The sequence below is a fragment of the Plecotus auritus genome, assembly GCF_963455305.1.
Source record: "Plecotus auritus genome assembly, chromosome: 3".
Taxonomy (NCBI): Eukaryota; Metazoa; Chordata; class Mammalia; order Chiroptera; family Vespertilionidae; genus Plecotus; species Plecotus auritus.
The window spans coordinates 16,192,812-16,218,144 of NC_137772.1; the positions used below are offsets into that span (position 1 = coordinate 16,192,812).

The 25,333-nt window shown below is 37.5% G+C and overlaps 1 protein-coding gene across 2 annotated transcripts in view; it reads left to right on the plus strand.

Annotated features, from left to right (window-relative positions):
• DLC1 (DLC1 Rho GTPase activating protein) overlaps window positions 1-25,333 on the plus strand; it is a 460,437-nt gene that overhangs the window by 53,745 nt on the left and 381,359 nt on the right. The window contains exon 1 of one of the 2 annotated variants that reach the window (XM_080661951.1): window positions 19,470-19,791. The exons of the other annotated variant lie outside the window; for it this stretch is intronic. The gene's annotated coding sequence lies outside the window, so the exon portion shown is untranslated. Of the gene's footprint in view, window positions 1-19,469; window positions 19,792-25,333 lie in introns of those variants that run through there. 2 annotated transcript variants of the gene reach the window in all.

A 25,333-nucleotide genomic window follows, 5' to 3' on the forward strand; every position in this document is an offset into this window, starting at 1 on the left:
ACACACACACACATACACACACACACACACACACACACACTGAGTAGCCAGATTATTATGTGTTCAGAGATCATAACAATCTGGCCACTCAGTGTATATGTGTGTGTGTATTACATATATCTATAATAATAAAAGCATAATATGCTAATTAGACCGGACATCCTTCTGGACAAAGCCAGGGCTGCAGCCACAGGATCAAGGCAGCCGCCGTGGTTGCAAAGGCCTACTCTTGCACGAATTTCATGCATCGGGCCTCTAGTATGACTATTTATCAATCTATCTACATGATAGATAGATAGATAGATAGATAGATAGATAGATAATAGATACTTTTAAATTTGAATATTAAGACCATTAGAAAATACATGAAATCACTGATAAAAATTGTTCCATTTGGCTGCTCCAAGACCTTAGTTTGACTTCTGGATTTTAAGTTGTTTCATTTGTCACTGAGTGATCAATGTATTAAGGTAGTTCCTATTTGCACAAATGAGTGTGAAAGAGAAAGATAGACAATGATAGAGGAGAGTGAAATTGATTAATTTGTGTGAATATATACAATTTATATATCTATTATACATGGGTTGCAGATGATATAAAATAATAAATAAAATGTTTGTTTTTGTCGCTCTAAGATTATCTGTTGACAACTGCATTTGTTGTTGGTCTAAATAATCTTTTTCTGAAGTTAGTAAATTTGCAAAATAATCAGTTGTACACAAAGTACTACTTTAGGAAAGACTATATATTTTCTCTAAATCTAAATTTTCAAAAATTGGTTTCTTACTTTCATTCATTTTTTAATTTACTATACTTAAAAATAAATGGTCACTAACCACCAGTCATATAGAAGGTACTATTATCATTAGAACAAGCAACACAAGTCTCTTCCCCTTAACACTGTTGCCATGTAGAGTTTATCCACATGCAAGGCTGGTGGATAAATAAATTTATATAATTTATTGTATTAACAGAAAAATGAAAAATTACATAAATTTCATAATTTGTGTAATTATAATAAGTGCAGAAACATTTGCCAAATATATATTGAATAAAACTGTCTTTATTATTAAATTATATAATCTTCTTGGTAGAAAATTCTATGAAATCCATTTAAAAAGCTATTAGAACAAATAGGTGATTTAATCATTTTTCAAATTACAACATCCAACATACAAAAATCAACTGTGTTTCTTTATATTTGCAACAAACAATTGAAACTAAAAAGAACAACATTAAAGCATAAAATTTTTATATTAAATTAAATCAGAAAATATAAGACTTAAAAACTAAAAACTGTAAAACATTGCTGAATATTTTTAAATACCTAAATAAATCTAAAGATATTGCAAGTTTATTAATTGGGAGATCAATAATGTTAAGAGGTATATTTTCTTCTAATTGATCTATAGATTCAACTCAATCCCAATAAAAATTTCAGACTTTCTTAAGAAGAAATTCATGAACTTCATCTAAAATGTATATGAAAATTCAAAGGACTTAGAATTGCCAACACTTTAAGCTTTAAAAAGACTTATTATAAAATTACAATAGTAAAGACAATATGGTATTGTTGAAACTATAGATTTATCAACCAATGGAATAAAGAATTCAGAAAGAGACCCACACATACACAGTCGATTTAATGTAAACAAACAAAAAAATCAATTCAGTAGTTAAAAATTGTCTTTTCAACAATCCTTAGTTACTAAAAAATTTATATCTATATGCAAAAAACATCTTGGCCCTTACCTTACAATATCCTATATTATAAAGAGATAATATGCAAATTGACCATCATGCTCTCACACGATGGCTGCCTACAACCAGGCCGGCAGGGGCATTAGTGAGGGACGACCGAACAAGCAGGCTGCATGGGGCGACCACGTGGGGCAACCAAGCCAGCAGGGAGGTTAGTGAGGGATGACCAAATGACTGAACAGCAGGCTCCGTGGGGCGACCAGGCTGGCGGGGGGGGGGGGGGGTAATGAGGGGTGACCAGGCTAGCAGGGGGGCAGTTGGGGGTGACCAGGCCAGCAGGGGGGGGCAGTTAGGGTTGACCAGGCTGGTGGGGGGGTGCAGTTAGGAGCGATTAGGCTGGCGGGGGGGCAGAGGTGGTTAGGGGCAATCAGGCAGGCAGGCAGAGTGGTTAGGGGTGATCAGGCAGGCAGGCAGGTGAGCAGTTAGCAGCCAGCAGTCCCAGATTGCGAGAGGGATGTTTGGGTGAACTTCGAAGGCAGAATCTAAGGTGGGGCTGAGGAGGGGTTTTAATGGCAACAGTTGTTTGGTGTAAGGTGTAAGAAAACAGTTCAAATTTTTAATAACTGGTTTGGCAGTATAGTGCATATGGCCAGCTATCAGTCCAGATATAGAAATTATGTATTTTTGTCTGCCAAGAGCATCTCCTCCTGCTGAAAAAGGCTCTCCCCCCCTCCAATTTAAGCAATCCTATCCTATATAATCTGTCTATACTAATAAAAGGGTAACATGCTAATTAGACCATCTTCTGGACATCCAACTTCCTTACAGACAAAGCCATGGTGGTGGGGCCAAGACAGAGGCATTTAGGGGCAATCAGGCCGGCAGGGGAGGGCAGTTGGGGGTGAGATTAGGTCAACAGGGGAGGGCCATTGGGGGTGACCAGGCAGGCAGGGGAGGGCCTGATCTCACCCCCAACATTATCCTGAATAAAAGAACTCAGAGCCAAAAGCAATATAGTGTATGATTTTACTTACATAAAATTCTAGAAAAAGTAAAACTATAGTGACAGAAAGATCAATAGCTGCCCAAGGTAGGGAATGAGAGAAAGGAATAACAGTAAAAAGGAACTTACTGGTTGGTGAAAGATATTTTATAGTATGGTTTTGGTGGTAATGACAGGACTTGGTGACTTTTATTGTATGTAAATTATAATTCAATTAAGTTAATAGCAATAATAATAATGAATAATAATGAATTAGCTTGTCAAGTTGTCCATTTGATAGCATAGTAATGTGGAATATCAATTCCATGTTTCTCAAAGAGAAGTATAATAGTTCTAAACAGGTCAGATCCTGCATCTATTATATAAAAACCAATAGCAGATTTTACTACATCCTTAGAGGGCAGTTTGAACTACTGTCCTGGTTTTCATCTGTGATCAGTGTCTATCCTGTTTGTAGATTGTAATTTGAACAAATCCCTAAATGAGTGATTGTCATGTCCAAACCTTCATTAACTTATCTTGTCTTAGCCTCGTTACTAAGCTCAGGAATAATTAGTGTAGTACTTCAAACCTAACAAGCATTTTGGTGATAACAGAAATTGATGAACTTGAATGCATGCTTTTTGATCCAACTTGTAGAAGAAAAATATGGCACAACCAAAGCCTGTGGTTTGTCCAGACAGTGTTTTATCTAGTTTATCCAGCTCAAGAATTGGAGTGTTGAGTGGGATTTTCTGTTTAGTATCAAACCTCAATCACCTGACTTGAATCACATCTAGAGAGATTCCCTAAACCTGCAATTTCATTTTTAAAAAGTCATTTGCTAAAGAGGATTGAAATTTTACTGTTTAGTAGAATGCATAGTTCTAAGTAGAACAGTTTAAGCTCAAATCTATTTTAATCACAGCAATACTTTACTAAGTTAGTAGTGAAATGCTTAACTAAGACCTTGGAAATGACTATCGTGCTTTTTGACCAGATCTTTAATTGCTTTGTTACTGGACTGCCTATTTATTCACTTACTTCTGATATCTGTTTCTCAATATCCCAGACGTGCATTCCATTATAACTTCTTTTTATCAGTTCTGATGTATTAAGTATGAGCACATTCTCTGAATCTGTTTACCTGAAATTCAAAATTCTCCACAACTATGTTTATAAAGCTTTATTCATTCCTATTTTATGTTGCCCACATCTCTGTTAACTCGCCTCTAGAGTTTGTCTTACTGTTTCACATAGTGAGAATTTCCAAGTAAGTACTGAATATGAAGAAGCTTGTTCTTAAGTCCTTCATTCCACTTTCATTGGAGCCACTCCCAAAAACCTATATTTTACCTATGACTCTAAGCTACATTAAAACAAAGCTTGGAAGTCTAATTCTGCTCTGTGATTATAATCTACATCCTTAGAATTCCTCATTCCCTCTAACTTTACCTTCTCCCCTCTCGTGATGGAACCCTCTAACTTTATGTAAACGTTATTAATGCCTCTCTATGGAATCAGATCCTCCGCCCTCTATGTAATATATGAAGTATACTTCTTATTCTTTATTAGTCATGATGTACCACTTGCTTAGCTCACCATCATTGGGGTATAAGGAGGGAGATGTTGTTTATTGTTCCTGGCTGCTATTGTCATTGGTGGTAAAATAAATCTCCTTTCCCCAAAATCATTTTGTGAGCTACCAGAGAGCCAGGATGACACATGTTACCTCTGTACAATATCTAATATGGTCATAGTATCTTGGTGTGTTTGGGGCTCAAAAAGGTCTTGCTCATAGTGATAAGAATCTACACCTTCACCCAGGGCTAGTTCTATTAGGCTGAGAAGAATATATATAAAATGTTGGGTTGTAAAAATGTATTAACATATAATCAGAATTATGCATATAAATAAACATTATAAATATCAATAATATACTTCAAAATATGTTTCATATAATAATCCCTGTTATTTATATCACATTATATATAGCTTTGTGGTTGTGAGATGTTTGTTTTATGAGTAATCATACCCACTATCTCATTTAAATGTAACTACAACCCAGTTTGATCATTTTAGGGGACTATTGGGTTTTACTGCAGCTATGTTCTTAGGGCTTACTTTATGAAGCAAATTATTGTTTAAACATAAAGTTTAATTTTGATATGTTGAAATTTGACCCTATAAGCATTTTTGATAGCCTATTTCATTTCTTTGTAAACCAGTAAATAATGTATATTAGGAGACTCAATTTGGGTCTAATATGTATCTACCCTAGGATTTTGTGAATTTTTACTTTGCAGTGATTTTTATTGCCTCCAGCTTATATTAATTGGTATTTTAGTGTAAACATTATTAATGGCACATAGTACTTCAACTAATGCATATTCCAAGTTTATCTGGCAGTTATTTAACAGGCTATTTTGAAATTTTGCATGACATTTGTTTTCATAAACAACTTTGAAAGTTTTTATCCCTTCTATTTACTGTCATTTTATTTATATAATTGGAAGATGACAGGTCAATATTGAAGGGAACTTTGTAAATGATCAACTGCAAAACTTTAAAGATGGAGGGATGAAGGTTAACAGGGTGAGAAATGATAGTGGGGAATATCACAAAAATATATGGAAAGGCAATAGTTAAGAGCTTGTACATTGAAATCTGACACACTTCCCAATGTGAGAACCTGGACAAGTCAGTTAAGCACCTCAGCCCAAGTTACCTTATCTATACAAGGAACATATTAATAGATCCTCGCTCCTAGGATTGTTATCGCGTTTAAATAGCAACCCCGCCCAGCCCTGAGAATAGAAGCTGACAACTCGTGAGCACTCAATGCATATCCGTTATGATTCCCAAAGTTTTAGTAAGGAAAACAGAGTCAGGAATCACAGTTCCAAATGGAGACAGGATGAAACAGTGGCTTCCTTACTTTAGCAGAAGTTGAGGTGTACATAAGTATAGAAGGAAAGAAACAGAGGAGAGGGATGCTGAGAGATAAATTGTCCTTAAAATATCCTTTAGTTTGGATTAAGCAGTACACCTTCATAGTTACAGAATCATCACAGAGATGCAGATGACAGCACAGGGAACATGGCCAACAATACTGTGATAACTATGGATAGGGCCAGGTAGGTATTTGAAGCAGCGAGGGGACTGTTATGTGGAATATGTGATTTTCTGGCCACTTTTCTGTGCATCTGGAACTAATGCAGAATCGTATTCAATGTGAACCATAATTGCAAAATAAAAAATAAATTAAGAATATATATATGTGTGTATGTATGTATATATATATATATATATAAATGTATGTATATATATACACACACACACACATACACACACACACACACACATACTAGAGGCCTGGTGCACGAAATTCGTGCACTGGAGGAGGGGGTCCCTCAGCCTGGCCTGCACCCTCTCATAGTCCGGGACCCCTCAGGGGATGTCCGCCTGCTGGTTTAAGCCAGCAGTCGGACATCCCTCTCGCAGCCCAGGACCCCTCACTCCTTACCACCCGCCTGCTCGATGCTCCTTAATGCTCACCTCACTGCTCCTTAGTACTGCCGCAGAGGTGGAATAGGCTCCCATCACCGCCACTGCACTCACCAGCCATGAGCCTGGCTTCTGGCTGAGCAGCGCTCCCCCTGTGGGAGCACATTGGCCACTAGGGGGCAGCTCCTGTGTTGAGTGTCTGCCCCCTGGTGGTCAGTGCGCATCGTAGTGACCGGTCATTCTGGTCGTTCCACTGTAACAGTCGCTTAGGCTTTTATTATATAGATACACACACACATACATGTCCCTTAGTTTGGCAGAATCATATTCAGAAAAATCTTTCCCCCAGGATTCCCTTCTCCCTTTTATTTTCTTAGTCTCATCCCACCCTGTTCAACTAAGGAGTTTTATGCATATTGTGTTGTGGGCAGAGATGTGTTAGGAAAAAGCAAGGAAAGGAAACCTTTTCTGGCTTTTGAAAAAGCCCCCAACTCTTTTCTTTATTTTTCCCTCTTTTAGTTCTAATCAGGCCTTAATGAATTTAGAGCACAGATCAAAGGTTTTGGAGAAAAATATTACAGGCAAAAGTTAGCTTCTGCCCTGAGGCTAGAACTGTCCTTGGGCTAGGAGGAGCGTCCTTGTCACTCACTAGCTGAGTGACTAGAGAAGTTACCTAACCTAATTGAAGTTTTATAACTGGATCTATTTTTAAAAATAACGGAAATAGATCATTTTTCCTTTTGTAATATATGAAAAAAGTCTTTCTAAAATATCTGTGCAAGATATTTGATTCATCTTACCTACAGATAGCAGAGCTGAGAATGGTTCTTGTGTTCATAGTATACAGCACCAATATTTATTTAGAAGAAAGAGTAAAATTTTATTACTTTTCTCCAGGAATTTTAGCAAGAGAGAAGAGATAATTCATTAAATCCCTTCCATCATTATCATCTTCATTATTATTATTGTTACTTATATGTATTGAGTTTCTAGTATTAAGTTTTACCTTAAATGCAAGTCAATGAAGATTCCAAAACTTGCAAAACACTGTTGTTGATGTTAAAGAAATATATAGGCAGATATTTCTTCAGCAAAATGCATTTATTCAGGAAAAAAATTACAACTAAGGACATAGGGTATAAGGACAAACCATGGGCAAGTCCACAGAAATAAAGGAGAGGAACATTCTTTTATGGGCTTGGAAGTAGCTATCCTATCTAATAAAAGAGTAATATGCAAATTGACCATACCTCTGCTACACCCACAAGACATGCGTACCAGCCAATCAGAAGCGAGTATGCAAATTAACCCAACCAAGATGGCTGCAACCACCGAGAGAGCAGGAGGCTTGGGTTTCCCCGGCAATGGAGGAAGCCAAGCTTTCTGCCTGCCCTGGCTGGCCTAGGCCTCCACTCACGGCTACAAAGTTTCAATTATAGAAGATAAATAAATCCCAACAAAAATGGCTGCAGCCACAGAGCAAGCAGGAACCTTGGCTCCACTCAAGGCTACAAAGTTTCAATTATAGAAGATAAATACATCCCAGATACCAGGGCCTCCGCTTGGGTCGCCGGGGGCATGGCCAGCCTGCAAACCACCGCAGGCCCCTCACCCAGGCCACCCCATGCCCCAAGGGAACCCCCACCCTGATCCGGGACACCCTTCAGGGCAAACCAGCTGGCCCCCACCTGTGCACCAGGCCTCTATCCTATCTAATCCTCCTATCTAATAAAAGAGTAATATGCAAATTGACTGTCACTCCAACACACAAGATGGCTGCCCCATGTGGTCAAAGATGACTGATCCCATGTGGACACAATATGGCCACCACAAGATGGCCAGCAGGGGAGGGCAGTTGGGAAGGATCAGGTCTGCAAGGGAGGGCAGTTGTGGGGGATCAAGCCTGCAGGGAAGGGCAGTTAGGGGCGACCAGGCCAGCAGAGGAGGGAAGTTGGGAGCAACCAGGCCTGCAGGGAAGGGCAGTTGGGGGGGACCAGGCCTGCAGAGGAGGGCAGTTAGGGGTGACCAGGCCTGCAGAGGAGAGCAGTTGGGGGCGGGGGGAACCAGGCCTGCAGGGGAGGGCAGTTAGGGGCAAACAGGCTGGCAGGGGAGCAGTTAGGCATCAATCAGGCTGGCAGGGGAGTGGTTAGGGGGTGATCAGGCTGGTAGGCAGTAGGCAGAAGCAGTTAGGGACAATCAGGAAGGCAGGCAGGCAAGCAGTTTGGAGCCAGCAGTCCTGGATTGTGAGAGGCATGTCCGACTGCCTGTTTAGGCCCGATCCTACCTGGATTGCATCTAAACTGGCAGTCGGACATCCCTCAAGGGGTCCCAGATTGGAGAGAGTGCAGGCTGGGCTGAGGGACACCCCCCCCCCATGCACGAATTTCGTGCACCGGGCCTCTAGTTATAAAAAAAGAGTCCATCAGAAGAAACAAAGTTGGAAGTACAGTGACTTTTCCTTGGCTGAGCTATGACAGTCTCCCATTGGCTGAGCAATTACTGGACAACAGGGAATCTTTTATTCCTCCTGCTGAGGTAGTACAGTAACACTGGTAGTACTGCTTGTCAGATATGGAAGGTACATATACCTGTTGGGGTCAGTAATGTGTGTGTTGAATGACACTTGTGTGAGAGTTATCTTTTCTAGCCTCTCAGCTCCATTTTATTTTATTTTTTTAAATATATTTTTATTGATTTCAGAGAGGAAGAGAGAGAGAGAAACATCAATGATGAGAGAGAATCATTGATCAGCTGCCTCCTGCATGCCTCACACTGGGGATTGAACCTGCAACCTGGGCATGTGCCCTCACCAGGAATCGAACCATGACCTCCTGGTTCATAGGTCAACGCTCAACCACCGAGCCACCACGGCCGGGCTCAGCTCCATTTTAAATGAGGTGTTGCTTATTATTTTTCACACTGTATTAGTCTTCCCAGACTGCTATAACAAAATACCATAGACTTGTGACTAAAACAACAGACATTTATTTCTCATAGTTATGGAGTCTGGGGATTCCAATATCAAGGTGCTGGATAATTTGGTTCTTAGTGAGGGTCCTCTTCCTGTAGTGCAAATGACTACCTATGTATTCTATGTCCTCACATGGCAGAGAGGCAGCTCTGGTGTCTCTTCCTCTTTGTCTAAGGCCACTAACCCAACATTATGCCCATAAAGGGACCCATCTTCCGGCCTTATCTAAACTTGATTATCTCCTAAAGGCCCAGTCTCCAAACACTGTCACATTGGTGGTCAGGGATTCCACATATGAATTTGGAAGGAAAGGCACAATTCAATCCATAGCAAATGCCCAAATACATATAAAATTTAAAAACAATAACAACAAAAAAACCCCACAAACAAACAAACAAAAAACACTAGCAAACTATATTTGGTGACTCCAAAATTAAATTCTGTAATAATTTTTGGATTGAGCTAGATTTTGCTTGTATTTGAAAATCTTGATAGAACACACTCTTCCTTTCCTTATTAAAATATGAGTACTCGTGTAAGATTGGAACAGTATGTCATCTGATTTACTGTATTTTGGGTCAAGTGGTGAAAAAACTATTCAGACAACCTGCCAGGTTCTGTTAGGTTACACCCAGAGCTTCATGCTTTAAGACAAACACTGAAATTTTGACTCATAGGCATGTGTTCTGGCTCAAGGATATGCTACATGTTTCTGGAAACACACACACACACACACACACACACACACACACACACTCGCGCGCGCACACACACAGACATACACACACGCACACAGCCAAGAAATACAGAAATGTCTTCAGAAAATGAAAGCAAAAACCAGAGACTGAGTATCTTGTCCTTCCAACCTTCCAATTTCCACCATCCCTTAGAGAAGCAACTAGGTATTTCCTTTGTGGTTTGCATTTCAAGGAATTTTCAAAAAATCAGCAGTAAGTTTCTTTTTGCATTATCTCATAATTCTGTTTCTCTTACAAAATAGATGCATTAACCTTATGACACTAGCAGGTTGGCAGGTAAGCATAGAGGACTTAGAAAAGACCTATGAGCATGCTTTTTCAAAATATGTTTAAATATAAATATGGGGAACAAAAGGTAGAACACTGGTCAACTCCAAATAAGGTTGCAAACAGCCCTCGTTTTTTCAGCTTAATCTTCAATCCCTTAGTTGCCATCATGTTTCACTTGTTTCCCCTAAGCCTGAAAAATGTCATTATAGACCAACTGCTCAATCCCTCATTGCACAGACGTGCCCCTTGTTCTAAATTACCCCTGCCTCTCCACCACAGTTCACACTGATCAAAATCCCTGTTCCTTCCAGTGTATGCATAGGAAGAAAACAATCTAATTAAACTAATGCTTAAATGTGATTTCCTAATAGCTTCCCCTCCTTTTTACCTAATCTCTTAACTGTGTAGTGTTTGGAATAGACTTATAAATAAGATATGGCCTTGAACTCACAATAAGAAAGTCAGACATGTTTCCTGTTAGTATGCAGGATGGTAACATGTATTGACAACACAAGGATTCTGTCAGTGACATCCCTATGGGTTTCTAGGATTTAGTAATTTCATCTTTCTATGTTTGTTTGTTTGTTTGTTTGTTTAAATCGCCACTTGAAAAAATAGGTCAATGCTAACAAAGCTACTTGACCCACTTTATTTTAACAAAAATATTTCTTATAATCCACTTATTCCATTTGCTTATATATCTTTCACATTCTTTGGTTTCTGTTTTGTCCTTAGTTAGCAGTAAGTATCATTGTTATTACCTCCCCATCTAGAAGAGAAGCAAATAATCATCTAGGCATAGATACTCAGACATGAGCTTAAAGAATTATTTTTTGCATGCTAATTTTTCTTAAATGCACATTTTTGAGCATACATGCTAGTAATACAACAAACAGTCTTCACTGAAGAGCTTCAGCATCATCAGACTGGCTTCACTGCTTCATAGCCCGAAGAAAACAGTCATAGAGACCATCACCAGGGGTTGGTCAAGTTCAAGTTCAGTGGGTCTGTTGCTCTAAAGGACTTTGCATGTGGAGTTGTTTTTGTCCTAAACTTTAAAGTCAAAAGTCTGTGTTTTTGATAGTTCACACGTTCTACCTAAAACTCCAAATATTATTTTAACTCATTAAAAAACTTGCAGTTCAGCAAGGTCCCAAATAAAATAGCTACTGTGTTTCTGTGATTCATTTGTCTACATAGGAACTTGGCAACTATAATCAACAGTCCACTTTGGCCCACAAATATCTAATATAAGTAAAGGAAACTCTGCTATATTTTACTCCACAATGGGATTATTTTAGTAGTGAAATTCAACCTTCCAACGTGAGGATAGAAGAAACCTATTATGACATATGTTTTACAAACTCTTTCAAACTATTTTCCTAACATTTGAATTTTGGCAACGTTTTTGCTATATTCTGCCCAAAGTATTTTTCCCCAACTTAAAATGAGATACGTAATTTCAAGAAATCTTTAATTTTAAGTATTTAATTTTTTTTCTTTTTTTATACTAAATGGAAAACTGGTCATTGAAATTCATGAAAGAAATCACTGTTGTGTGTTGTTTTATTCAAGAAAATAAGACCAGCCCTAACCGGTTTGGCTCAGTGGATAGAGCGTTGGCTTGCGGATTGAAAGGTCCCAGGTTCGATTCTGGTCAAGGGCATGTACCTTGTTTGTGGGCACATCCCCAGTAGGAGGTGTGCAGGAGGCAGATGATCGATGTTTCTCTCTCATCGATGTTTCTAACTCTCTAGCCCTCTCCCTTCCTCTCTGTAAAAAAGCAATAAAATATATTTAAAAAAAAGAAAATAAGACCAGCTATCGAAGCAATACTGTATAAATGTGAATATGTCCTATTGGATACTAAATAGAATATCTAAAATTTTTTGAGAAAGAATTATGACCTTTTGGTTCTAATTTTGTCATATATTTCCAAAGGTTAACATACCACATCTATGAAAGCTGATAACCTACAAATAAAACAATGATTTCTATTGGATGCCTAAGCACACACATGCATTGATATGTTTAAACTTAAAAATTCACTGAATTCAATTATCAAACCTTTGGTTAATACCTAGTTAATACTCATTTCAAATGTAAATAATTATCCTAGTGGTATGTAGAGTTTAAACTAGATAATGCTTTAAAGTGCCAGGAGCAGAATGACTTCTGTTTCAAGAAAACATTAGGTTGCTCAATGGGAATCCAGTGAAACTAAGGGCTCTCTACAGATAAGCCTCCAGTTTATGTACAACAGATGCTATGTCATTCCTGCTGGACAGGAGAGCGGTGAAAATTTTTCAGTTCTCTACACTTTGGTCAAATGCATCAACAATAAAAACATTACCAGAGAAAACAATAGACTTTTTTTCAAATGCACTTACCAAAATGGACCATATGTTTGGCCATAAAACAAGTCTCAATAAATTTTCTAAAATCCAGTTATCCACAGTATGTTCTCCTGCCATAATGGAATTAAATTAGAAATCAATGGACAAAAAAAAAAATACTTTTTGAACACCGATGCAACTATTCTTAACAAATTCTCAGCTAATTGAATTCAATGAAGTATAAAAGATAATATCTAATTACAAAGTATGGTTTATCAAAGAAATGCAAACCTGTTTAATGTTTAAAAATCAACTTATGAAAAATGCCATTATTAACAGACTAAAAAAAAAAGAAAAACTTTATGTGAGCTAAAAGCAAACTATTCAGAAAAATATTATTTTCAACATGGTTTCCTGATTTAAAAAACACACACTATATTATCAGGAAACTAGAAACAGAGCAAGGTGTTTCTCAACATTATCGACATTTTGGGTCACATAATTATCTGTGTGGGAAGCTGTCCTGTGCATTGTAATATGTTTTGCAGCCAGGAGCTCCACTCTGTCCTAGTTGTGATGGCCAAAATATCTACAAAAATCTCCAAATGTCCCTGGGGAACAAAGTCATTCTCATTTGAGAACATGGAATAGAGGGAACTTCCTTAACCTGATAACGGGCATCAACAATAAGACCTTGCAGCTTATATCATAATCAACAGTGGAAAAACCAAATGCTTTTTCCCCCAGACCCACGGCAAGGCAACAATGTCCACTTTCACCAACGTTACTCAACACTGCAATGCAGATTACAGCCTGTAGAATAAGGCAACAACAAAATGAAATGAAAAGCATTTAAATGGAAAAGCAGAACAAAATTGTCTTTATTCATATACAGCATGATCACCCAGAGAGAAATCTTAGGGATCTTCAAAGAACCTACTAAAACTAATTAGTGAGTTTTGCAAGTTTGCAGGATACTAATCAATGTAAAAATAAATTGTGTTTTATATAATAGCAATAAATAATTAGAAATTAAAATTTTTAAAGATACCATTTACAATGGAATAAAACATATACTTAGAGATAAGCCCTGACAAAAATGTGCAAGAAGACTCTTATAGTTGAAGGTACAAAACACTAATAAAATAAATTTAAAAACTCAATAAAAAAAGAGATACATAGTGTTCCTGGAACAGAAGACTCATTACTGAGATGTTAATTCTCTCCCAATTGATCTAACTACCAAATTTATCAAAATTCCAATAGGCTTTTTTTTTTTTTTTGTAGAAATGAACAAGCTGCTTCTAAAATTCACATGGAAATGTCATGGTCCTAGATTATCCAAACCAACTTTAAAAATGAAGAACAAAGTTGAAATATTGATAATACTTGATTTCAAAACTTCTGTAAAGCTACAATAAAATCTTTCACAACTCAGTAATAAACCAACAACCCAATTTTTTAAAATGGACATGCAATTTGAATAGACACGTCATCAAAGAAATACTGATAAATAAGCACAGGAAAAGATGCTCAATGTTAGTAATCATTAGGAAAATGCAAATGAGACATGACTACACATCTATTAGAATGGCTAAAATGAAAAAAAAAACTAATCTTGCTAAGTGTTTGCATGCATGTGAAACAATAAAAATTCTCAGAAACTTCTAGTGGAAATATAAAATGGCACATCCACTTTAGAAAACAGTTTGGAAGTTCCTGGAAAAGTTAAAAATATGTCTATCAGCTGGCCCTGCCATTCACTCCTAAGTTTTTATCCAAGGAAATGAAACAATACATGCATACCAAGATTTGTACATGATTATGCATTGCAGCTTTATTGGTAATAGACAAATAACTTTGTTCTAATGTTATGGTCCCAACTGTCCGTTAACAAGTGATGGGTAAAGAAATCGTGGTGTATCCCTACAATGTAACACTACTCAGCAATAAAAAGAAATGAACTAATACAGCTTGATATCTGGTATTGAGATCCCTCAAAACGACAACGCGTTACCATCTCACACCTGTCAGAATGGCTATCATCAACAAATCAACAAATGACAAGGATGCTGGCAAGGATGCGGAGAAAAAGGAACCCTCCTGCACTGCTGGATGCAGACTGGTGCAGCCACTGTGGAGAACAGTATGGAGTTTCCTCAAAAAACTAAAAATAGAACTCCCACTTGACCCAGTGACCCCACTTCTAGGACTATATCCTAAGAAACTAGAAACACCAATCAGAAAGGATATATGCACCCCTATGTTCATAGCAGCACAATTTACCATAGCTAAGATTTGGAAACAGCCTAAGTGCCCATCAGCAGATGAGTGGATTAAAAAACTGTGGTACATCTACACAATGGCATATTACGCTGCTATAAAAAGGAACTCCTACCTTTTGCAACAGCATGGATGGACCTGGAGAGCACTATGCTAAGCGAAATCAGTCAGTGAAAGATAAATATCACATGATCTCACTCATTTGTGGAATATAATAAACAACATAAACTGATGAACAAAAACAGATCCAGAGACAGAGAAGCATCAATCAGACCCTCAAACCTCAGAGGGAAGGCAGGGGAGGGTGGGGGTAAGGGGGAGAGATCAACCAAAGGACTTGTATGCATGCATATAAGCCTTACCAATGGACAGAGACACCGGGGGGCGGGGGGGGGGTGGGGAAGGGAGGATAAGGACACATATGTAATACCTTAATCAATAAAGAAAAAAAAGGAATGGACTATTGATACATGCAATAATATGAGTGAATCTCAGATACTTACACTAGGTGAAAGAAAAGGGATGAAAATGCATACATAGTATTTCAAGTAAATAAATGTCCAGAAATGTAAACTAATCTGCAGTGACAGAAAATAGATCAGTGGTTGCTTGGGGGTGGAGGGAGAGAAGGACCAAAAAGGAAGGATGACAAGGAGGCACAGGAGACTTGGAAGTGATAGAGATGTTCATTATTTTGATTGTAGTGATGTTATCACAGGTGTAAACATTTGTCAAAACCAATCATACCATACACTTTAAATATTTGCAGTTTATTGTGTATCAATTAAATCTCAATAGAGGTATTAAAATACATATGGGAAATAAAAAAATAAACCTAAATTTGGAAAATTGAGAGATGAATTAAAAAATAAAAATAAAGAAATTAGCAAAAGGTCTCAGAACTAGAAAACAACAGTAAGATGAGAGAATCACAAAGCAAAACCTTTCTTTGCAACTTTAAGGGCTAGAACTGGGATGTACAGTGCCGGTGGGGGTGAGGTGGGGGGAGTTCTACTGCACCTGGCTGGACCAGGTTTCATCAGAGAAATACAGGAAGGGGAATTATACAATAAATCACACAGAGAGGCATAGCTGTCACATTTTGTAAGTTTTGTTTCTTCTATACCATCTATTTAATCAATTGTTTATTATAGGTATGATCTTTTTGTGACTAAGAGCAACAAAATAATTTAAAATTGAATAGCAGTGAAAACGGTAATAGTGGTTACCTGGAATTTGCTGAGTGACTAATTACATCATGATATCTAATATCCACTAGTCTTTTTTATTATTATTATTGATTTCAGAGAGGAAGGGGGAGAGAGATAGAATCATCAATGATGAGAGAAAATCATTGATTGGCTGCTTTCGGCACACACACACACACCCCCGCCCCTGCTACCCCCCCCCCCCCCGCCCTCCCCCCAGAAGCCAGCAACCTGGGCTTGTGCCCTGATCAGAAATCGAACCTTGACTTCCTGGTTCATAGGTCAATACTCAACCACTAGCTACACCAGCTGGGCTAATACCCACTAGTCTTCACATGTATCATGCTCCTAGCTAAAATCAGTCCCTGCGCCTAGATTTCAAGTTCTCTCTCCTACACAAAAATTCACTCCAGCATTTCTCCACTCTTTTCTCTCCAAAATTTTTTTTCTGCCTTTGGGAAGATACCACACTGATTTTTTTTTTAATTGCGAACTATTATTCCCCCATCTTAATAAAAGCTTTTCCTGGCCCCAGACAGTTACCCTCCCATTGGCTTGCTTTGCTTTGCAATAAAACTTCGAAAGAATTGACCCATGTCTTCAATTCCTTTCCTCAAATTCTCTTTCAAACCTTGCTAACATGACTTCTGTCCATATGATTCTCTGTCATTATCAACAGTGATTTCCACACTGTTCAATCCAATGGTCAGTTTTTTTTTCTCTTATTTGCTATGTTCTTGACATTGTTAAATATTTAGAAAATTATCTCAATATTTATCTTTGTACTCATATTTTGTAAGGCTTTTATGAGAAAGTAAGCTCTGAGATTTGTTTGGAATCATGCAATTGAAGGATGAAAAATAAATAAGAGTGATTAAAGATTTGGGTAGTAATCTTTCTAATAATAGGATAAAGCATAAAGCCTTATTTTGTTTAAAGAAGAGAATGTTAAGGAGGAAACTGCTTAAAAAGTATCTAGATATCTAAAAAGGCATTTATAAATGTATGTGAGTAGGGTTCTGTTATTTCCTCAGTCCAATATAAATGGAAACAAGGCTGAATTATATGGGGATTGATATAATATTTATGAGGAGAATCTAGCTAAGAAGAATTAGCAGAATACTGACATTTATTGAGCAGCTACTATATACTTGAAGCAGGACTAGAGGCAGAGATAGAGATATAAAAGCTATTTTAGGAAAGAACTTACATCAATTTTTATTCCATTCTGCTATTGTGTTGCCCTTAGGGAAATAAATATAAATTTATAAATATTTGTGTATATAAAGTTAATCCTGCTTTCCAATTATGTGAAATTGTCCCTATTTTTAAAAAGGAATCTAAAAGAGAGTTTTAAAAGTCTTCCCAATTTCACACAGCAATTAAATGGGAGCTAAGAAAGACAGGGAGGAAAAAAGCACAAAATTTAGTTAGAAAATCTGGGTTCCAATGTGTAGTTGGCCACTTTCTATCATTTGATTGCGAGAAAATCACTTCACAGATTTCTAATACTTTATCTGTAAAATAAGAATACACACAAAGATTATTGGAAAGATTTAATGGAATAGTTTCAGTGGAAACGTTTTGAATATAATGATGAATAACTTCAAATAATTTATGAAAGTATGGGCTTCCTTCTTGCCATATGGTTGACGGTTAAATTAAAGAAGTCTCAATGCTCATTTTTAATGAGTAATATTTTGATATAAACTTTAAAAAATTGCTTCTGCCTACAATTTTATTTGATTGTTTCTCATCTTCAAATTCATGCACAATATATTATTCTTGCCACTTAAAATTTCTTGGTAGTTCATACTTTATATTAATTTTGAGAGATTTTAGTTTCCTAATAAGAAAAGAAATAGAAAGTATAATATTGTGCTTCTTTGAGTTATCACCTACCCATATTCTCAGGGAGCTCTAAAAAGATATCCATCCATTGTGACATCCAGGTATCTGTCAGCCCTTATACAACTTAGAGCCAACTGAGGATAGTCATGAATAATGAAAACTACTTATAATTTCAGAGACGTATCGTAGGGATCTCAGGGCTAATAGGTTTAATATTTCTTGTACCTCTTTATATATTACTCATTTACTGTATTGAAATTCTCCTTCCTCTCATTATTGGAAATCTCTAGAAATGTGCAAACCACACATAGATCCAATAATCAGATTGATCTAATCACGGGGGAAGGGGGCGGGGGGCGGGGAATGCTTTAGTCCTACATAGCAAAAGAATCCATTGACTTGTAAATAAAACAGAAGTGAGACATTACTGTGCAATTTCAACCGAGTAAGATAATTAAACTCAGAGATGCTGCTTCCTGTTTCTCTGGTTATAAACAAAGAGGCCACTCTGCTGGCCTCTCCACAACCTGATGTCCCAAGGCCACCTCCCTCTTCTTCCCCTCCACTTTCCCTAAGGAGAATCCTGGGTCATGAGAGAATGAGAACTGGTGTAACTTTGCTGAAATGACTTGCGCTTCCTCTGCGTTTATATCTGTGTCATCTTATTCTAAGACAAGCTAACATCTATTATTAATTGATGCCCTAATTAAAGCCACACTTGCTGTTTCCATTAGCTTATTCCCTAAATTCTCCCGAGTTGGCTGTCTGGTTTTAATCAAAACCAAATGGTAGTCCAAGTTCCCAGCCTGGAGCAGCTAGGAGGAAGTCATTCAGTGGAGGCTCAGGCAAGCAGAAAAGATAAACAGATGATAGTTCACAAAATTTGTGTCGGCCGGAGGACGCAGATACTGTGAGCTGCTTTGGAGACGTGATTCAGGGACTCTGTCAGGCTGGAGGGAAGCAGTTGCAAGTGGTTAATGTCAGCAAGGCTGTAATAGGATCAAGATGGAGTCTGTCTTCTGCTTTGCCAGCCCTGAGCTTGTGTAACTGGAGGATTCTGAGTAGAGGGAACGCTGCATGGGCCAGGACACAAACTACTTGAATGTTGTGCAGGAATCTTGGGGTCGGGCAGCTCTTGGAGAAAACATCCCCTTTCCTGGATTCTTGGGATTTTACTCACAGACCACCTCAGGTATAGTATGCAAGGCCGCAGCGTTTTAAAGCCTGAGAAGGGGAGAAGAGGATTTCACATTTAGAAGGATTACGGTATGAACACTAAATTTCGTCTTGCTCTCTTGAAAGATCTTTTGAAAGGAGAGCTGCAAAGGTATTTGGGTGAAGTTGTGTCTATACATTTAATAGAGTGGAAAAGCTGTAGGGGAGGGCGGGAACTGTGTTTTCTTTCTCTCTTTTTCCCTCATAAGCAATTCGGGCTAGAAAAAGCTCTAGGACTTTATGACTCTCCAGCTAATCACCTCAAGAGCTTTGACAAACTCACTTCAGTTCTGTGTAAAATCAGAACTCCTACAACGCCCAGGCGGGCTCTGCGCTCCCTCTCCCTCCCTTCCCCTGCCCTCCCCTCGTGCAGTCTCTCTCACATGCACACTCCTAGGAGGCAGGAAATGCTTCCCAGGCAATCTGGGCCTGGTGGTGGAGGCCCCTTTCGCAAAACATCAGCCTGAGCTCAGTAGACAGAAGTCACTGGGAGCGCCTTGACAGGCTCCTGCTCCGGCTGAGGCTCCCTCCAGCTGCCGGGGGTGTTTTGGTTAGGATCACACACTGCGCAAAACTGCTTAGAATAGAGCCATGATCTCAGCCACGAAATGTGAACTTATATGTTGGAGAAACTAACGGCACAGACTTCTTGGCTAACCTGAGAATTGAACAATGTCATGCCTTGGCGTCGCAGCTCCTCCTTGTCTAGGTAAGACGCTGTGGACTATCTATTTTTACGCGTGGAGGCAATCTTTGGAGAGGCAGAAAGATGCGGATAAATGTTAGCCTCTTGCAGCAAGTGGTGGATTTCCTAGGTTTTAGAGCTAAGCCATGAAATCAGGAGTGGAAAATGTTTAGTGGGTAGAAAACTGTGAGTCAAATTGTTTTAGCAAAATGTCAATTCTAAAATAGGCTCCAGAGAGACTTGACTCTTTTCCTCCATAAACTAAGATGTTCTTTTAATCCCCTTTTTTTTCTTAACTTATCAGTAGATCTATAAGACAAACTTTCTTGTTACATGGCATAATATGAAACAAACGCATATTTTCACACATAAGTGCGAGGTATAAGTGAATTCTTTTTATTTCCCTTCTTCTGCCAACAGGGCGAGTAGATAGCACTAGAATAACTTTTCTTGATAGTGAATCTCCAAAGAATATTTTGTGTCTCATTTAAAATATGAAGATTGGATTCCTCAATATGTTCCCAAACCAGCTTTAACCATAGGTCAAGCTGCTAATGTACAGCTTAAATGTTTCATTAATTTTTAACAAAAGTAAATGTGTAACCTGTCCTAAGTAGTATTTAATCTGAGTTTTAAAATATTAAATATCAGAATTGGATTTAATTTATATTAAATTCCCTGAATTCACTACTCAGGTCAGATTTTTGTGAATATTTTTGAATAACTGAAGTAAATCCCAATGACAATAACATTCATTATTACTATTTTAAGGCAGCTGGAAAGTACAACAATTATATGAAAATCTGATCATGTGTTTATAATCATAAGATTACATTTCTACCAGGTTGTAGTCTTTTTAAGGTATCTTAAATATTTAAATGTGCAACATATGAAGAAATATATCTAGTAATGACTAAAATGACATTGATTTTTAATGCATAACATATTGTTATATTTATATTTCTGAATATTTAGAATGAAACCAATTATTTTATAAAAGTAATATACAATGGTATGTGAAGGGAACAAATATCCATGTGTATTTCCAAATCTATTAGATGAAACCAAAACATATTAAATGAAAGATAAGAGCTATTGGACAGCTGAGTCACAAGAAATTAAGTGTTGTAATTATAAACTCTTACCCATTACAAGGTAACCATTTGTTGTATTAGCTAATTATTTTTAAACTCTATGCCTATATTGATGGATTTTAACTATTCACTAACAAGTTAACTCATGTTAGGACTTTAAAGTGTGATAAAAATAATCTATTTTAAAGTATGTTAAAAAAATATAAAATACTGACTTATGTAAACTATGATTCAATAAAATTCCTGAATAGAATTTCAAGGAAGGAAATAATATAAGACATCATTCTTCTAATGCTGTGATGAGGTTGCCAGAGGAGCTAAGGAATCACATTCAAAAATGACCTGTCCAAGGTCACACCACCAGTTAGTAGAAGAGATAACAGTGGAACCACGGTACTCTGTCTTACAGTTCAGATATCTTTATACTACATCATCCTGCTCTCAAATAATAATTATGCAGAATGAAATATTCAGCCCTAACCAGTTTGGCTCAGTGGATAGAGCGTTGGCCTGAGGACTGAAAGGTCCCAGGTTCGATTCCGGTCAAGGGCAATGTACCTTGGTTGCGGGCACATCCCCAGTAGGAGGTGTGCAGGAGGCAGCTGATCAGTGTTTCTCTCTCATCGATGTTTCTAACTCTCTGTCCCTCTCCCTTCCTCTCTGTAAAAAATCAATAAAATATATATGCAAAAAAAAAAGAATAAAATATTCACATGTCCAGTAGAAGTCTACTTTTAGACAGAAAATTTAAAAAAAAAAAAAGCTGCCACCAGTGTTACAGTGTGGGGGGAAAAATAATGATTTTAAAAAAGAACCAAATTTAGTAATAAAATTTTCTCAAATGAAAGTTTAAAAAAAATTTATAATGCCTTCAACAAACACTTTAAGGGAGTAACTTGTTTGTGCCTATTTTGTTACATTTCATGATTATGCCAAGAAAATCAATCCATATGCTAATAATCACAGTAATTTTAAACGTATGTTACTTAACAAGGGCTAGAAAAGAGCTTGTCTGGTTCATATCCTTGTATTCAAGGGCATCATAATGAACTTACCTAAACAATGATGTTCAGAGATTTTACTACCCCCCCCCATTGAAACTGGTTTAACGTACGTAGACTTTCCTTCTCTTAGCTAACCTAAATTTCTGTTGCTGCAAGTCCATTCCAGTTCTATGGGTTTTTTCCTCAGTGAAACTATAAAAAGCCTAAATGGACATATGAAAACATAAGTGTACATTTCTAGGACCAAAAAGCCCACTTCCTTTCATCTTCCCTTCTATAGCTTATATTCAATCCTTTAGTTGATTATGTCAACGCTGAGCCTTCTGCAAGACCCTTTAGCTGCAGAATACAGAATTTGTTACAGGACATAAATAAATGTCTGACCAATGCAATGTGAAATGGGAGAGTTGGCTGGATCATCTGTATCATACTTCAGATGTGACAATATATGTTGCTATGCATACTGAAACACAGCACTTTCCAAGTGGAGAGCCTTTCTCATAAAAACTAATGCATGTCATTTCTAGGGCATGCCATTTCTCTAGAGAAAATGTGTGCAATGATTTTTTTTTTCTCTCTCATTTTTATGAAACAAATTGGATGTCATAACCATTTAAAAGTTACACTAGTCAATGCCTCCAGTGTCACCACACTACATTATTGGAATGAGGAATAAGTGCAGTAAAGAAGTGGCCTGTATAACTGACTACATAATTCTTGGAGGGCCTGTAAAAGAAAGTACATCACTCTATTTTTTTCTTAAGGGTATTATCATTTTTTAAAACAGGAGAATTTTTAGGCATGGTATAACCTTACAGAGGATTGGGTCTTACAGGCCAAAAGTAAGTCTGAGTTGGTACATTTAAAATTTACCTTTTGTCTTTATTTTATTTGTTTCTTCTTGGAAAATGAATGAATTGGTGTCAGTAGTCAATAGTATCTTACAATGAGAATCTCTCCATAGATGTCTTAGAGTACAGCAAAGACCTGAGAGATAACCTAGATCTGGGTCAGAGAATTATATCATCAATAGAGATAAATATCAAGAATTTAGGAGATGAGGATTTAAAGAGGATGAGGGAAAAGTAAAAAATCTCCAGATTTTAGGAAGGGGCATGAGTATTATGCCTTCTTCCCCCACACGAATGCTAAGCCCCTATGTGTATCCCTTACACCAGTGGTCGGCAAACTCATTAGTCAACAGAGCCAAATATCAACAGTACGACGATTGAAATTTCTTTGGAGAGCCAAATTTTTTAAACTTTAACTATGTAGGTAGGTACATTGTTATTAACTTAATTAGGGTACACCTAAGCTGGCCTTTGCTAAAAACGCAAGGGGCCAAAGAGCCGCATGTGGCCCGCGAGCCGCAATTTGCCGACCACTGACTTAAACTAAACAGGTTTATGGAGAAGCCCACCTACAGATTGAATTTCGTGTGGATGCAGAAATACAACATTTACTTCTATGGCTCTATTTTGGCATTAAATTGCTAGTCAGTTCACAGAGTTTTGAGAAATAGATGGGCTTCGTTTTTTAGGAAGTTAAAGAGAATAAAGATGGAATGTGGATCTTGAGACCTAGCTAAAAAAAGATTGTTTCTTTTGAGTCAGTGAATTATAGAGTATATAAGTGAACTTGAAAAGATTACATAGGAACTCTGACACACAAAAAAGCTGGAAAGCAATGCAAACAGTATGCATATGAACTTTCACATTAATTAAGATAGATGGGTAGAGCTCTAGCTAGTTTTGTTCAGTGGTTAGAGCATCGGCCCATGGACTGTGGGGATGGGATCACAGGTTCGATTCCGGTTAAGGGCATGTACCTCAGTTGTACCTCTGTCCTCAGCTCACGCCAAGGTGCATGTGGGAGGCAGCTTGTTGATGTGTCTCTCTCACATCAATGTTTCTTCCTGTCTCTCCCCTCCCTTCCACAATCTCTAAAAATCAATAGAAAAAAGAAATGTCCTCTGGTGAGGATTAACAAAACAAACAAACAAAAAAGATAGATGGGTAGAAAAAAACTACTGTAGCTAGTTGTATGTGTGAAAAAGGTTGTTTGGGGTTAGACTGAATTGAAGTGTTTTAGCAATACAATTCAAATAATTCAAAGATAAAATCAGTCCTGTTCATGGAAATGAGATCGGAAGAAAGTAGCAAAATCAGAGAACCAGTTTAGAAATTCAGTGTTTCTTTTTATTCCCAGAAATTAGCGAAATACCTACCATGTCAGGTGTTATCAATACCTGCCTGTCAATAAATGTTTGTGGAATAAATAGGATGGAAAGAGGAAAGAAAGCAAAGCAGAACCAGTCTTGAAGAGTAGGCATTGTGGAACTTTTTTCCCAAACATCCTGTAATGATAGGATAATAATTTTTAAAGTGGGAAGAAAATAAGAGGTTGTCAAGAGTCATCAGATCCTGAGGCCAGAGGTTAACAACACTCTCATAAGATGCCATGACAAATTCAGTAAGAGCTAGAAGGAAGCATGAGCATCCAGAAATAGTTTGAAATTAAAAGTTACACAAGGCCAGTGAGAGCAGAGCACGAGTGAAGTCTCCACAATTTAAATGGAATGGTGTACTGAAAAGCCCCATGGGCAGTCAGAATATTGGCTCTCATTTGCATCTTTATCACTTGATGCTCTAGGATTTGAAACATGCCCCGTAACTACCTTAAGCTTCTGCTTTTTATTGGCAAAGTTGGGAAGATAAAGAAAATATTTACATCACCAAGTCATTTGAGTTTCGCATGAGATTTTGTATGTGAAAATTGTTTTGCATACAGTATAACAAACAAATATTTTGTTTAAAAAAGCATAAATCAATCAATCAAGAAAGAAAGAATCATGGTGTTTCACATTTTTGGTCAAAATCACTCATCTATGTTGAAATAACAAGGGCATCCAAGGGATGGATCCAGCTCATACTCAGCCATGGATTCTGCAGCTAAGATCAACCAAAAGCTAAAGGAGTCATTGGCATTGTCTTTATCAGCATCAGCATCAAGTCACTTAGCATCAAGTGAGTTCTTGCAATATGCCATGAGTTAAGTGTTCTACATGCACTATTGGCTCAACATTGTTGTTTTAGTTCAATATTATTCTTTTCCCCTCAACAATTTTTTATTATTCCCATTAAGGCATGAGAAAACCGAAGAACACAAACTTAAGTAACTAACCCAAATCACAGGGGGCTAGGGGAGAAGGAATGATTCTTTAACAGACATCCTGCCTTCACAAAAATGGAAGCTTTTTGTTACTATTATCATGATCATCAAAAGTTTCTAATGCACCTACTATTAACTGGATTTAGAGAAGAACACTTGGTTATAAAACCAAGTTTAAATGCACATAGACAGATGACAAAGTAAAATGAAAACTATAGATATTAAATACAGAGGAAGAAAGTTGACATCAGAGGCATTGACCCCTGGTAGGATGATACCGACCTAACAGAAGTAGCC